We start from the raw sequence: 6,000 nt of genomic DNA, 5'->3' as shown, positions 1-6,000 counted from the left end.
CTATATGATTTTTGCTGGAACATAAGGAAGTGGACAAGCAGAGGGAAGCTTGGAACTTAAAAAGTAAGTTACAACTTTGCCTGATAGTTTCTAAGAGGAAATTATTTATGTCTCTTTTAATACAGGGATAATAAGGGGAAGTGGAAGTCTACAGAAGATAGAGGAAAAGGCTATAAAATTTTTGATACTTGAATAAGTTATTTTAATTCCCAGATGAGGATCCAGTGACAAGTACCATAAAATCAGGATGACCCAATAAAGACTTGTGATGAGCTAATTTTACTCAAGAATGAGGAAAAAATCAGCATGAATAATAACTGAAGATTAGAGGAAAATGTATTTAATACACTTACCTCTGTAAAAAAAAATTCTGACCTAAATTATATATTATTCATTTAAATGCACAGTATTTAAATGCACTAGATAGTAATTCTCATAGACACTCAGTATAGCTTTGTTAAGCACTCTTTGTGTTTTAAAAGAGTAGGAAAGGGGCTTTGGTTTAAATCTCCCAGTTAATCATGCTCATAAGGAAGGAAGAGGTTAGCTCGGCTATCTCCACACACCAGGTGGATAAATATGGACATTTGAAATATAATGCCCAGAAGATAAAATTTTTAAAAATCCTTCAGTTGTAGCCTACAAAATACATAAAAACTTTAAAAAATATTAGTGTATATATATATCCAAACTGTCTTTAGGTTTTCAGCTAGATAAGTTTTGCTAGCTGGTAACTTTAGAAAATGTAGGAAAGCCCACCTAACAGCTGCTGTTATGATTATGATTCCTCATCTTTGAAGCATACTTTCAGTGAATAGTATTCTAAGCTCTATGTTAGGTTTGATGAGGAAGTTAATTACATTCTTGAACTTCCCTGGATGGATTCAGATGTCACAATCTATTTTTTTTCATGGTTTGGGCCAGAGATAGAGTCAGAAATATGTTCACTGTGACCAGGAAAAAGATCTAATCTCTCAAATTAATATTTTTAATAGTATTTATTACTGCTTAGCAGTAATTCTTCTCCCAATTTGCTTCCACATATGGACATGGAGTATTTCCCCCTTTTACAGCCATTCCTCTTCTACAATGTTTCTATCAAAGAGTCATGTTTCTAAGGGCTGCATCTGGAGTTCCAGTGTTGAAAGTGTTTTCATCAGAGAACAGATAACCAGCAATAACTTCACTTGCCTTGTGATGCTCCATCTTCTACAGAAGAATCTATCTTCCCTCACAAAGCATATTCGATAAGATCCAGCACTAAACACGTGCTAATATTAAAGAACAGAATCTCCTACTTAGATAATCAGTACTTTTACTCCTATTTCTCATTTTAATTCCTATACTCAGATACTCCTCTTAAGTGCTTTCATACTAACTGTTACCTATTTGGTTTATAAATTGTAACGTCTGCCACGAAAATACCAGACATTTCTCATGCACTTTGGGTTCCATTTAGGATGTTAGGATTCTCTTTGTAGTTGAATTGTGAAAATATTATTTGTAGATTTATATTGAACTTTGAGTTTTGTGGAATCATATAAATCAAAACTATTTACCCCATGGCCTGACCATAGAATTTAGTGGGTATCATTTAATTTTTCAATTTTAGCCCTATATTTGACAAAAGCATGCATTTATTAATAAGTTTCCATCAGTAACAGTGATATGGTATATTTAGAATCTTTCTTCTGGATTTTTTTCTAGTCATATTTTCTTCTAGCTGTAAAACCAGACAAAATTCTAATCCAATCCCATTTCTTTTATTTACAAACAGTCAAAATTTGAACATTACTTAAACTCTCTCACTTTGTTTCCTTAATCTGTGTAATAAGCGTAATACCACTGTCATAGGCCATTATAAAGATTCAATGACTATATATAAAGTAGATAACGAATAAGGACCTACTCAATACTCTGTAATGACCTATATGGGAAAAGAATCTAAAAAAGAGTAGATACTCGTATATGTAAACTGATTCGCTTTGCTGTACAGAAGAAACTAACACAACATTGTAAATCAACTACACTCCAATAAAAATTAAAAAAAAATAATAATTAAAAAAGTCTTAAAATAAATAAGATACAAGGATGCAATGTATAGCATAGGGACTATAGTCAATATTTTATAATACCTTTAAATGGAGTATAATCTATAAAAATATTGAATCATTATGTTGTACACCTGAAACTAACATAATATTGTAAATAACTACACTTCAGTAAAAAATACAGTAATGTAAAAAAAAGATTCAGTGAGAGGTTATGCTCAGTAAACATTACTTCCCTTAATCTAACATTTTAAAACTTTTTTTATAATTATATTTTTTAGAGGTAATAGTAGATTCACATGGAGTTGTAAAAAACGATACAGAAATTTCTTCTTACCTTTTAACCAATTTTCCTCAATGGAAACATTTTTCAAAATTGTAGTACAATCTCACAGCCAGGATATAACATTGATAGAAGCCACAGCTCTTGTGCACATTTCCCCAGTTTTATCTGTGCTACTGTGTGTGGGTAGCGTGTGTGTGTTTAAAATTTTATTTTAAAGTAATTTTAAACTTATGAAAAGCTAAAAGAATAATACTAGGAGCATTTTTTATTTTTCCTAAATCATTTTAAGTTGCCAACCTGATGCCCCATCGCCTACCAAATATATAAGTATGAATATCCAACAAACAAGGCCATTGTTCCACATAACTGCGCTATTACCATCAAAATCATGAATTTAACATGGGTACATTATTACCATCTAATCTACAAAGTTTATTCAAGTTTCACCATTTTCCAACAATATCCTTTCTAGAAAAGAATCCAATTCTATTCAGTTGGCACATCTGTTAAGTCCTGTTCACATTGGATCTATTCTTCCATCTTTACTTGACTTACATGATTTGACACTTTCAAAAATTGTAGGTCAGTTATTTTATAGTATGTCCCCTCAATTTGGGTTTGTCTGATTTTTCTTCATGACTAGATTCAAGTTAAGTATTTTTGGCAGGAGTATCAGAAAAGTAATACCAAATTATTCTCACTGCATTCTATCAACTGATAAGCAAATTCACTGTGTGCCATTGCTGGGGATATTAAACATTAGCACGTGATCAAATAGTTTCTTCCAGGTTTCCCCAGTTGTAAAGATCCTCTCTTTTACCTTTATAATTGATAAGCATTTTGCGCAGAAGTTCTTTGAATTTATAGAAATATCTTGTGCATCATTTAACTCTCACCAAAATGTTTTACATGCATTGATGTTTTTGGCTGAGTTACTTATTACTGTGATAACTGCCAGATGATTTTCTTATTCTGTAGTTTTCTCCTCAATTTATTAGTTGGCATTCCACTGTTATGAAAATCTTTCACCTCTGCTTATTTAGTCATTCATTCACTTATTCATGCATTCATATCTGTATGTACTGGTGGATTTCTGTTTTATTCAATTGATTATAATATGTTGCTATTACTACTTATTTTAATGCTCAAACTGTCCCAGATTTGACCAGTGCGGATATCAGGCTGGTTTGTGTATCTTTGGACATGGTTCTCTCATATGGGGAACACTTCTTTATTTTCTGGTACATCAAAATGTTCTTGGCTCATCCGTTTCTTCCCTTCCCCAGTCCAGGAATCGGAAGTTTCTCCAAGGAGCTCTGGTTCCTTTTAGTGGAGAATGGCATTTATAAAGCAAGATCTGAGTGAAAGATATGCTCATTGCTACTCGAGTATCTCTGCTCCCAGGCTCTCTCAGGACAGAGCTAGGATATATATGAACTATGTTATATACAATTATATTATCTATCCCCAGATCTTCCTTCCTTCCTCCCTCCTTCCCTCCCTTCCTTCCTATCTTCCTTGCTTTTTTCTATTTGTCATCTATTGAAAACTATAAATTCACATTAATATTTCCATATCTAATCTAACATTACAGGGCTCATTCTAGTTTTCTTTTTTTCCATATTTGTGACTCCCTTTTCTATCAGCAATAAATCGGACTCAATTTTTCTCAACATAAATAACTATTTGATTATTTACCTTCATAGGTACTCAACTCATATCAAAGCTACCATCACCCTCCTCTCTACCCTCCCCATCTCTCCACCACCGGTGTGACAAACTTCTCAAGCTGCTTACTTTCTGAATACCCTACACTAGCAACTACCACTTCACTCCTCCTCATGCATGCCATTCTCACCCCACTCAATCTTCAGTCTTTCACATAAGATGCCACTACGCACCTCCGCCTTCAGACATCTTCCTCAACTCTCTCATCCTCGAATAACCAGGCCAGGCTGCCACCAGTGCACCCAAGCCTCCAGACACTCTGGTACCTCACTCAGATTCTCAAAGCCTCCCTTAGGCACTGCCCATAACACTGTATGGATGACAGTTTTTTCACATCTTCACCTAGTAGTTTGTTGACCAAATTAGGAAGAAAGGAATGGAGGAAATGAGGAAGTAAAGGAAAAAAAGGTGCACAGAAAAAAGGAAAGGAAGGATTTTGTTTTAAATCAGGGATCTATAGACCCCTATCTTACACTATACATAAAAATCAACTAAAATGGATTAAAAACTTAAACATAAGACCTGAAACCATAAAACTCCTAAGAGAAAACACAGGGGAAAAACCTCCCTGACATTGACCTTGGCAATGATTTTTTGAATACGACACCAAAAGCTTAGGCAACGAAAGCATAAATAAACAAACTAAAAATTTCTACATAGGAAAGGAAACCATCAACAAAATGAAAAGGCAACCCATGGAATGGGAGAAAATATTTGAAAACCATAAATCTGATAAACCATATAACTGAAAACCATATATCTGATACCCAAAATATGTAAGAAACTCATACAACTCAGTAGCAAAACAAACTCAAATAAAAAATGGGCAAAAGAGCTGAATAGACATTTTTCCAGAGAAGATATACAAATTACCATTAGATATATGAAAAGGTGCTCAACATCACTAATCATCAGAGAAATGGAAATCAAGATCATAATGAGATCTCACCTCACATCAGTTAAATAACCATTATCAAAAAGACAGAAAAGGGGCTTCCCTGGTGGTGTAGTGGTTGAGAGTCCGCCTGCCGATGCAGGGGACACGGGTTCGTGCCCCGGTCCGGGAAGATCCCACATGCCATGGAGCGGCTGGGCCCGTGAGCCATGGCCGCTGAGCCTGCGCGTCCGGAGCCTGTGCTCTGCAACGGGAGAGGCCACAACGGGGAGAGGCCCGCGTATGGCAAAAAAAAAAAAAAAAAAAGACAAAAAAGGTAACAAGTGTTAGGGAGGATGTGGAGAAAGGGGGACCCTTATATACTTTTGATGGGATTGTAAACTGGTATACCAATTATGGAAAACAGTATGGAGGTTCCTCAAAAAATTAAAAATAGAACTACCTTATGATCCAGAAATCCCTGTTCTGGGTATATACCCAATGAAAATTAAAGCAGTACCTTAATTTTATGCTCCCATATCCATTGCAGCATTATTCACAATAGCTGAAATACAAAAACAACCTAAGTGTCCATTGATGAATGATTGAGTAAAGAAGTGTTTGTATGTACATACAATGAAATACTCAGCTTTAAAAAAAGGAGATTCTGCCATTTGCGACAACATGCATGAAAATGGAAGACATTATGCTAAGTGAAATAAGCCAGAATCAGAAAGAAAAATACTGCCTGATCTCATTTATATGTGAATCTTAAAAAAGTTGAATACATAGAAACAGAGTAGAACAGTGTTCACCAAGAGCTGGGAAGTGGAGGAAATGGGGAGCTGTTGGTCAAACGGTATGATGTTTCCGTTATGTAGAATGGATAAGATCTGGAGATCTAATTACAGCATTGTAACTATAGTGAATGGTACTGGATTGTGTACTGGAAATTTTCTCAGAGAGTGGATTTCAGGTGCTCTTACAACAACAACATGTTAACTGTGTGAGGAGGTGGATATGTTAATTAACTTGAATGTAGTAATCATTTCACTATATAT

This window comes from Tursiops truncatus, chromosome 21 (assembly GCF_011762595.2).
Source record: "Tursiops truncatus isolate mTurTru1 chromosome 21, mTurTru1.mat.Y, whole genome shotgun sequence".
NCBI lineage: Eukaryota > Metazoa > Chordata > Mammalia > Artiodactyla > Delphinidae > Tursiops > Tursiops truncatus.
The sequence above is the reverse complement of the archived record's forward strand: the minus strand, read 5'-3'. Positions refer to the sequence as shown.